This window comes from Carlito syrichta, unplaced genomic scaffold (genome assembly GCF_000164805.1).
Source record: "Carlito syrichta isolate Samal-C Ts95f unplaced genomic scaffold, Tarsius_syrichta-2.0.1 Scaffold305877, whole genome shotgun sequence".
In the NCBI taxonomy this organism is placed as follows: Eukaryota; Metazoa; Chordata; class Mammalia; order Primates; family Tarsiidae; genus Carlito; species Carlito syrichta.
Genome location: NW_007249973.1, coordinates 80,557 through 91,669, shown reverse-complemented (window position 1 = coordinate 91,669; position 11,113 = coordinate 80,557). Strand labels below are relative to the sequence as shown.

General features: G+C 42.3%; 1 pseudogene; it reads right to left on the bottom strand.

The window, feature by feature from the left end:
• Nucleotides 1-7,783: 7,783 nt before the first annotated feature.
• Nucleotides 7,784-8,277, bottom strand: LOC103265187 (annotated as a pseudogene).
• Between the last annotated feature and the right edge of the window lie 2,836 nt (nucleotides 8,278-11,113).

Here is an 11,113-nt window from a genome sequence, read left to right as displayed (position 1 = left end):
TGGTTAATTTTTTAATTTTTGTATAGACAAGGCCTCACCAAGTTGCCCAGGCTGGTTTCAAACCCTCGGGCTCAGGCAATCCTCTCGCCTCTGCTTCTCAAAGTGCTAGGATTACCCAGCTGGCCACCATGCCAGAAAGTATTCATTTTCATAGAGGCCACCAATGGGATATTCACTTATTCAATCATTTTCTAACCTTTTTAAAAAGATGTGGGGTACAGTTCAGGATTAGGTCATTGTGTAGGTAAAGTTTGGGCCTCACTTTGGTCCCCACTTCACCTGGTTTGAGATCAGGTACCATTATCGATGAATTGTGCCTGCCCCTGCCCCCTGCCTCCCCTGGCAGTTTCCCTCATTTTTTAATCTTTAAATTTCATTTTGAAAGCACATAATTTGGTTTAATACTATTTAATAGTTGCATGAAATATTTACATTTGTAAAAAAAGAAACCCACTATAACACGATTTTTTCCTAAAAATCTAGCTTAAGTTCTGTCTCACACTATATATATCCTGTGCTTATATTTTTATTCCTCAACATAGTTGCAAAATTTTAGCATATTCTAATTACAGTTCTTTACCTGGTTTTTAATTTCAGACTGTATACAGTTGGTAACTGCAGGTCATAATGTAGAAAGCCTTCTAATTCCATTACAAGTATGGAAAGCTACATTGTACAGATGGACCATAACACATTCACCTGCTTCCTGTAGATAGACATTTTTGTTTGTTTGTGACAGGGTCTCACTCTGTCACCCAGGCTAGAGTGCGGTGGCGTAACTCTACTCACCTCAGCCTCGACTTTGTGGGCTCAAGAGATCCTTCTGCTTCAACCTCTTGAGTGGCTAGGACTACGGGCGCACACCACCATGCCCAGTTAATTTTTGTATTTCCTGTAGAGACAAAGTCTCACTGTGTTGGCCAAGCTGGTCTGGAACTCCTGGGCTAAAGCAATACTCTCTTGCCTCAGCCTCCCAAAGTGCTGGGATTACAGGCATGAGCCACCACTCCCAGCCAGATAGCCATTTAAACTGTTTCCTAGTAGAGACTTCATGAATAGTCTCCACACCCATAAGCACACATACTTACAGCCATCTAAACTGAAAAAAAATGTGTTACTGGAGGTTAGTGGGCATGGTAATGGCAACATATTTATTTTTCTTCACTGAACTAACCATTCTTCTGGCTCCAATTAAAATCAATGTCTGACAGATGTGATGGCTCCTACCAAGTTGCAAATGGAGATTATCTTCTTCACTCAGGTGGGAGTGGGAATCCTTGGAAACTCCTTTCTCCTTTGTCTTTATAACTTCACTGGATGTAAGGTGAGATCCACAGACCTGATTCTCAGCCAACTGGCCTTTGCCAATATTTTTGTGTTTTTCTCTAAAGGGATCCCTCAGACAATGACAGCTTTTGGACTGAACTATTTCCTGGATGAGGCTGGATGTAAACCTCTCTTCTATTTTCACAGAGTGGCCAGAGGGGTTTCTGTCAGCACGACCTGTCTCCTCAGTGGCTTCCAGGCCATAAAGCTTTGCCCAATTTCTCTAGGTGGATGGAACTCAGAATAAGATCCCCAAAGTTAATTGGCTTCTGTTGCTTGCTTTGCTGGATCCTGTAACCGTTTGCAAATATTTTTATTCCTATGAGAGTGATTGGTCCAATAAACAGCAAAAATTTAAGTGTGAAAATAAATTATGGATATTGTTCTTCGCTCACACCAGATGGATATATAAAGTTTCTAGTTGTATTCATATTCTCCACGATTGACTTTTTGTGTTTGGGACTTATGGTCTGGGCCAGTGGCTCCATGGTTCTTTTCCTGCACAGGCACAAGCAGCGAGTCCAATACATTCACAGCAGTAGCCATTCTCTCAGAACTTCCTATGAGGCCAGAGCCACACACACCATTTTGATATTTGTGAGCTCATTTTTTTCCTTTTACTCACTCTCTTCTCTTTTGCATGTTTGGATGACTCTACTTGCTATCCCAGGCCAGTGGCTAGTGGACGCGTCTATGATTTTGTCTTCATGTTTCCCAACATTCAGCCCCTTTGTGCTCATCTGTAGTGATAATCGTTTCTCTGAGTTTTGTTTGGCCTGCTAGACAAGGAAACAACTTTTTCCTAGTTTGATGGTAACCATATGGTTCTATTCCCTACAGATCATTCCCTCCATCGTCTGTTAATATTTATGGAATAGAAATCATAAGTCCTATAAGAGATGTAACATGAACATTGTATATGCACTTACACAAAGAGTACTCAAATCATCTTAGCTTTAATTTTAAAAAGTTCATGACATTTTGAAACAGTACAATAGGAGAAACGTTTTGAGTTTGGTGATTTGGAGAAAATTCCTTTCCTTGGATATTTCTGCCATATTATTAATTTTCAAATGTACAATTCAATGTAATCCACTCCTACTGTTTTTGATATTACCTTTAAATAAATTTACATTGTTGTACATCTACCACTTCTATTTTCAAAACTTTTTTTATCAGCGCAAACATAAACTGTGTATATATTAAGCAATAACTCCCTCTTCCTCCCTCCTTCTAGTTCCTGGTAACTTCTCATCTGCTTTCTGTCACTATGTTCAGCTATTCCAGATATTCCACAAAAGTGGAATCATAAATTTATCATTTTGTATCTGGCAGTTATGTTACATAGTTTTATTTTCTTAATGACTGTCAAGTAGAGTGGTATGTTGCATAGTTTTCAATGTTCATCCTTGTGGCCTATATCAGAATTTTATTCTTTTTATGGCTTATTACAATTCCATTGAATGACTCCATCACATTTAAAAAAATCTATTAATCTGTTGATGGACACTTGGGTTATTTCCACCTTTTTGGTATTTCAAATAATGCTGGGGCAACCCCCTCGGGTCTCCTCCCACTGTGGGAGCTTTTCTGTCCCCTCAATAAATCCTGCTTTCTCACACACACACAAAACAAATAATATTGCTATGAACATTGATGTACAAGTAGCTGATGGAGTCCCTGCTTTCAGTTCTTGGAGTATATACCCAGGGGTGAAATTGTGGCATCAGACAGCACTTCCATACTTAACTTTTTGAGGAAGTGCTAAACTGTTTTCCACAGGAGCTGCACCTTTTGACATTTCCACCATTATGTATGAGGGTCTCAAATTATCTGTAATCTTGTTAATTTCTAGTTTTTGTTTTAATAGACGTCCTGGTAGATGTGGAATGGTATATCATTGTGATTTTGGTTTGAGTATCCCTAATGATTAATTATGTTGACATTTTAAGTAATCCACTCCTACTGTTTTTGATGTTCCCTTCCCTCATTTACTTTCTCCTCTCCTCACCTCCCATCAATTTACAAACATGCACTGACACCGACACTCTCAAAAGGAAAGCTCTCTTGCCTCTGCCATCTTCTTAAAACTCCTTTGCATTTCCCTACTTTTCCAGGCTTTTCTTTTTCTTTCTTTTCTTTTTTCTTTCTTTCTTTCTTTTCTTTTTCCTTTTTTGAGTTGGAGTCTCACTCCATTGCGCAGGCTGGAGAGCAGTAGTGCAGCGGCACACTCACAGTCATTCTAGCGTCGACTTGCTAGGCTCCAGCGATCTTTCTATCTCAGTTTTCCAAGTAGCCAGAACTACAGGTGTGCACTACCACTCCCAGCTAATTCTTTATTTATTGTAGAGACAAGGTCTTGCCAAGCTGTCTGGGCTGGTCTTGAACCCGTGGGGCTCAGGCAATCCACTTGTCTCAGCCTTCCAAAGTGCTGGGATTACGGGCTGAGCCACCGAGCCCGGTCCCCAGGTTCTTCTTACCCACTCACTGTCACTCCCAGTCAGGCTTGCAGCCACATGTAAAATTCCTTCCCCCATAGTCAGGGAAAGTAATTGAAGTCAGGGAAATTCGGCTTTTTCCAGTGAGCAAATCCATAGCAAAATAAACCTCCAACAAGAAATGGACACATCCTATTCAATGTAGTGTTGGCTGGGCATGGTGGCTACTGTTTATAATCCCAGCACTCTGGGAAGCCTAGGAGGGAGGATTGCTTGAGGACAGGCTTTCAAGACCAGCCTGGGCCACATAGCAAGACCTCATCTCTACAAAAAATTTTTAAAAATAAAATAGTGTTGATATACAATGTGACTAGAGCTTGTCACTTTGGGATTTTCTTCCCCCCTTATTCAGTTCACAAAATAACATCCCTAAAAGTAAGGGTCTAGAAAAAGCTCATCGTGTTCCAAATAACACTTTCTTCCTACCTTTAAGTAGGCTTGTAGTTTCACACTACAAGGCTGTTCAAATTCGTGTGTCTGCCTGACAATGAGACAGGGAACCCTTCCCCCAAGACTAATAAGGTAAAGTCCTTCCCAAAACAGGGGCCCGCCTTAGTACAGTAAGATAAAAGCCTTCCCAGAATAATGAAAGAGTTCTTCTAGCACCACAAGAACTTTCTTGGATAATTCATATTAGAAAGGAATGTAGCCCCAATCTATAGTGTGCATGTGTAACTCTGCTGTAACCTTGAGCTGCAAAACACCCAATTAGCCTATATGTTACTAATATGTAAGTGTTATTGGGGGGACAAAAAAGCTAAAATTATATAAAAGACAATGCCCCCCTACGCTCGGGGCTCAGCCTTTGGATGTGAATCCGCTAAGCCAGTGCCAGCACAAATAAAACTGCTTCCTGGCCTCGGTATCCCAACACTCTCTGTAAAATCCTGCCACAATAGAAAGTGAAATAACCTCAAAAATCTGCATGGAGGGTGTCTGGCAGAAAACTGACCTGTGCTTCTTCAGAGTGAGTGACTCCATGACCCAGCAGAAAAAGTGTCAGGGCTGAGAACTGGCTGGAGGTTTCATGGGCTGCACAATCTAGGTGATATTAGAATCCCAACTAACAAGAGGGTAGATACCTCCCTCAACAGCCCAAGTTTTTAGTGGAGACCCCAAGAAAGACTCCAAGTGGAGCTGCAGGGTGACATAACACACATGCTGTGCTCCTTTCCTGAAAGGGCAGCACTGGAGTAGCCGATGAAGGTCCGGAAGGTCAGACTGCAGTCCCACCCTCTTATTCCACCCTCTGAACTCTCCTCCAGGGTTCGTGGACTTTCTTTTTTGATTAGCCAGTTGCCTAGAAGTTCGCCACGGCTTTGGGCTGCTTTTCAGACACTGTCTCCGTCTCCCGTAGCGACCGCGCCGGAGCCACTTTGGTTTGCCCTGTCGCGTCCTCAGCGCTGCGTCTCTCTGAAGGACTCTGGCCCGAGATAGGCGGATCGTGTGCCCGGAGTCCCGCGCGGGGAAGTTCCACGAAGGGTCTCCCCGCTCCACACTCGCAAGGGAACGTGCTGAATTCTTTTCCTCCGAAGACCAAGTCATCAGACCGGCGTGTGCCTGAGGTTGCATCTTCGAGGAGTCTGCGAGGAAGGGCGCGAACAAGGTGGGTGAAGGGGTGACGGTGTGGGAGCCTACAGACCCCACGGGCGGGCGGCGGCTCGGAGGGCCGCTGAGCGCAGAACCCGGAGGACACGCCAGGGGTGTCCGCCTTTCAGCACCTCCCCTCGGGTGGGCAGTCTCAGCCCCGGCCCCAACCCTGTGTCCCACCGCCCCTCCAAACCCAAGCCCGACGTCCACTCGCAGCCCCCAGGGCCAGGGGAGGCGCGGCCTCGATGGCACCGAGGGCTCCTCGGAGGAAGAAGCAGCCCAGACTCCCCCCTAGGAGCCGATCTCGCCCCTAGGGACTTCCCCGTTTCCCCCAACTGTTGTTAGGAGTGTTCTTGACATAAGGGTGGCCACGTCTAAAGTGATGCAGCCGGGCACGGTGGCTCACGCCTGTCATCCCAGCACTTTGGGAGGTGGAAGCGAGAGGATTGACTGAGCTCAGGGGTTCAAGACCAGCCTGGGCAACTTGGCAAGATCCCCGTCTCTACAATAAATCAAAAAATTAGCCGGGCGTGGTGGCTTACGCCAGTGGTTCCAGATATTTGGAAGGCTGAGGCGGAAAGAGCCTGAGCACAGCAGGTAGAGGCTGCCGTGGCCGTGGGCATACCACTACACTCCAGCCTGGGTGACGGAGTGAGACTCCAACTCAATCAATCGATAAATAGATGGATAGATAGATAGATAAATAGATGATAGATGAGAATGTGAGCCAAAAGCGGATGAACGCCCTGGACTGATAACTCCAGACGGAGTAGGGCGCTCGCCTGAGTCAGATGGTTGTCTATGAACCACTCCCTACACCGACTATAGAAGCAGGACGCTGGGATGCGACTGCACGACATCGGGTCAGGAGACAGCCACAGGCTCTGTGGGCGCATGCCTCGCCAGAGTGCTCCCGCGGGACAGCTGAGGTGGGGCCCATCCCGCGTGCGCTCCCTGAACTGTGGGGTTTTGACGCCTGGCGGCAGCCCGCGCCCCCTGCCTCGCGAAGTGTCGGGGCCTCTTCACCGGCGTCTGAGCGCCTGCAGGAAGAGCCATTCGGATCCTGGGGCGCCGTGGCCTCTATACCAGAACCTCAAAATGTGAGTGACCTTTTTTAGTTTTGGTATATGTGTGATGCGCACAGAAAGGCAATAAAAAGAACATAATTCATGATCTGAGCGTTATGGTCGTAATGTAGAAATAGAGGCTTTTGAGAGGTTGAATCGCTAAAATAATTTTTGAAAGTGCAGAAAGGCATTTTAAAGATTATAACATAAATTTCAGGACTAAAACTGAATTCAGTTGGTATCTACATAAGAAGAAAATTAAGTTTACGTTGCAGCTAGCTAAGAGTATACTGGAAAACGTCTGCACTTAAATGGTGGGGATGAGGGGATGTAGAGAAGGAATGGACTTCTCAATTTTGAAAACATGCAGAAAGGATAGTTCAAAGTAAAGTGCCTTATGCACCTCCAAAAGATGTCCAAATAAATTTGACTGGACTCACTGTCTTAGAGACCATATTGGCACAGGCTGGCCCAAAGAAGTCCCAACTTTATTAATGCAAACTATTCAGAACATAGACCAAGACAAGAAAAAAGACAAAGTACTAATAAAAATATGTTTTAGAAAGATCAAGATCATGTGGAGATGTCTCTAATAGAAGTGATAAATGTTGTTTTTCTGATAATGTGGCCCTGGCCAGGTCAGTCGTCAATAGGAAAACTATAATTGATTATAATTAAGGTAATGGAACTCCAATCAAACAAGGAGAAGAAAGGGAATATACAAGAGCAGAATTACAAAAGTTAAGAATAGATTATGCTGAAAATCAGACAGCAGATGTAGACTGGCTTACCATGGTTTGGGATCAAGGAGCCAATATCATTGCCCTGACACAATGAAATGCTCCAAATTTCTTCCTTAATGGAAAACCCCACGTTAAACCAAAATTTGGTTAATTTGTGTTCAATGAAATTTCAGCAGGTAAAATCCCTATGGATAACTTCATCGTGGAGGAAAAGACATACCTTATGTGGATCCTACTACTTTTATTTTTTTTTTACTGAAGGAGTATCATTTATTGAATTAAATAATATAGGCTTTCTTTTTTGTCTGTAATTGATGTACATTTGATTTTTTAAAAATCACTGTTTGCATTAGGTCACCACAAAGTAAATTTACATATAGCCATCAACAGAATAAAAACACAAGAAAGTTTCTATGTGATTCCAACAGAGATACTCTTTCTTTAATCATAAGAAATTAAATATTTTTAGAAGGTAAAACTATTAAATTTACAATGCACCAAAACGCTTTATTTTTAAGAAAAAGGTATAATTTCTCATTTTCTATTCTTGGCATAAATTTTAATTCTTTCCAGTGAAACCAAAACTTCCTGCGCCACTTTCAGTGGCATCTAAAACTTGAACTTCTATTTCTGGATTAAAAAAAAATCTGTTCACAAATGAGTTATGCAATTTGGTCACCCTTTTTGACTTCAAACTCTTCTTTGCCAAAATTAAACAGACAACACCAAAATTTCCTCTATAATCTTCATCTATGACATCAGCTCCTACATCTATAAAGTGTTTTGCAGCCAAGCCAGAATGTGGAGTACTCTTCCATAACACCCAGAAGGAAGAGGTATGTGAATGTCCATTCTCACAAAAGCTTTCTCCATAGGTGGTATTGTATAATCATAGGCACTGTACAGGTCATAGCCCGTGGCCCACTCGGACCCCCAGGCCAGGGCCGAGGCGTGCTTGGAGGGCCGGGCAAAGCGGAGCTGCATGCTGCCCTCCTTCGCAGGCCCAGGCCGCTTGCTGGGGGAAATGGGTCTCTTCAGAGCAGAGCATGGCTGAGAGAGAAGACCAGTGGAGGGAATGAGAGCGCAAGGTGAGCCCTACTACTTTTTGAAATGCCTTACAAAAGCTCTAGCTGAAGGTATCAAGGTAATTAGAAAAGTAGCCATATTAAGATTTGTATATGATGGCACTCTGAAACATACAACTCCACTAGAGGGAGAAAGGAACTTGACAGAAAAGAAGACATTCTGTTTTGTTTTGTTTTTTTAAGATGTGGATATAAGTCAGGATTGGGTACATAAGTGGTCTATATATACAGGTGAAGTTTGGACCTCCCATTGGACCTCACTTCACCTAGATTGGAATCATGCACCCTCACTGATGTTGTGTGCCCCCCTCTCGCCCTCCCCTGACAGTACATTGTTTTCCACAGATGTTGTGCTAATTTACACTCCCACCAACAGTGTAGAGCCATTTCCTTTTCCCCACATCCTCTCCAGCATCTGTTGTTTTTGCGTTATTAATAATGGCCATCCGGACTGGAGTTAGGTGGTATCTCAATGTAGTTTTGATTTGCAATCCCTTTCTTGTAGTATTATGATGGATGTTCAGGGTCCACTTATGAGTGAGAACATGTGATACTCAGTTCTTTGTTTCTGTGATAGATCACTGAGTATGATAGACTCTAAATCCACCCAAGTTGCTGAGAAGTCCATAATTTTGTCCTTCTTCGTGGCTGCATAATATGCCATTGTGCATATGTAATTTTTTAATCCAGTCCACATTTTAAAATCCAGTCCACTTTTGATGGGCACATAGTTAGTTCCATGTTTTTGCTATTGTGAACAGTGCTGTAATAAACATGTGTGCATAGGAATCTTTTTCATAGCATAATTTGAGTTTCCCTGGGTATATTTCCAGAAGGGGGATTGCTGGGTTGTATAGAAGAGCAATTTTTAGATCTTTTAGAAATTGCCACATTGTTTTCCACGGAGGTTGTACTAATTTACACTCCCACCAACAGTGTGGAAGCATTTCCTTTTCCCTGCATCCTCTCCAGCATCTATTGTTTTCTGAGTTATTAATAATGGTCATCCTGACTGGAGTTAGGTAGTATCTCAGTGTGGTTTTGATTTGCATTTCTTTGATGATTAGTGAGGCTGAGCATTTTTTTCATGTATCTTTTGAAAAGAAGTTATTTTTTTTTAATTTTAAAGATGGGAAAGAAGAGATTTTTAATGAATGCACCCGAATCTTAGAGAATGGCATATAGGAATATTATGTCTCAAGCCAAGACATTTCAGGAAGTTATTAGATCTAAGCAACTATACTCAGAATTACAAGGGAGGAAAAGGATGAATTTTTAATTTTAAAGGTGTGGGGTACAATTCAGGTTTAGGTATACACATGTTCACTCTTCAGTTACCCTTATTGATGAGGTGTGCTCCTCCTTCTCCTGGCAGTTTCCCTCAACTGCCAATTCCACCCCCTCTAAGGATGACTTTTAATGTTAAAAAAAAGAACTAATTTAATGCTAAGCAACCCCTCAGAACTGGAAAGTAATATTTCAGGGGATGAGAAAGAATGGTAGTCCTCCATGTGGAGGAAGAACCTATACAGTTCAGGAAAAAACATTTCAACCAAGAATGACACCTAGTCAATTCTATCAAGGAATTCCCAGAGGACCACCTGGACCTCCAAGGAGAACTTGGCCTGATGAACATATTTAAAAAGTTTTACAAGGGAGATGTGACAGCTGAAACAAGTGAGGTTTAATCCAGGAAAATAAGATCACTCATTTACAAAAAATGGATGGCGACCAGTTCAAGAGAACTCCAGTAAAAATTAGATATATATAATATTCAGAGAGATAATATACCATATGTAAATTTATGTATAGAAGATAGGTTAAGAAATAAATTATATAAAACATTTTTAGAATATAATGATAGTCAAATAACTATATTAAAAGGAGAACCTCTGAAAACTACCAAGAATTATTTTCAAACCCAGGGATTAGATGGTAAAGTGAAGAAGGCTTATCCAAATGAAATGAAAGTTTTGGTATATGATAGAGAGTCAATAAAATGTATAATATATTATTTCCTGAAGGATAAAATATATTAGGCTGTGATGTATTACCAAGGCTATATAAGAAATGGTTTACACACAAAAAGATAAAGGATTAGAAAACGCAGGAGACACCTTTATGGAAATTGGTATAGGCAACCAATTCCTGATCAAAACCCCAAAAGCCCATGCCATAAGAGATAAGACAGACCAGTAGAACCTCATCAAACTGAAAAGCTTCTGGAAAGCAAAATAAACCATCAAGAGAGCAGGGAGTCAGCCCACAGAAAGGGAAAAAATATTTGCCAACTGCATATCTGACAAAGGTCTAACATCAAGGATCTACAAGAAACTCAAATATGCTGAAAGGAAAAAAACAAACAGCCCCATTAAAAAGTGGGCAAAAGACATGAATAGACACATCTGAAAAGAAGAGATAAGTGTAGCCAACAGACACATAAAAAAATGCTCAGCCTCACTCATCATCAGAGAAATGCAAATCAAAATCACATTGAGATACCACCTAACTCCAGTAAGAATGACCATCACTAATAAAACAAAAAACAGCCGGGCATGGTAGCTCATGCCTGTAATCCCAGCAATTCAGGAGGCCGAGGTGAGAGGATTGCCTGAGCTCACGGATTTGAGACCAGCCTGGGCAACTTGGTGAAACTTCTTCTCTACAATTAAAAAAAAAATTAGTTGGGCATGATGAAGCGCTCCTGTAGTTCTGACTACTTGGAAGGCTGAGGTGGAAGGATAGCCTAAGCCCAGCAGGTCAATGCTGGGGTGGCCATGAGCGTGCCACTGCACTCCAGCCTG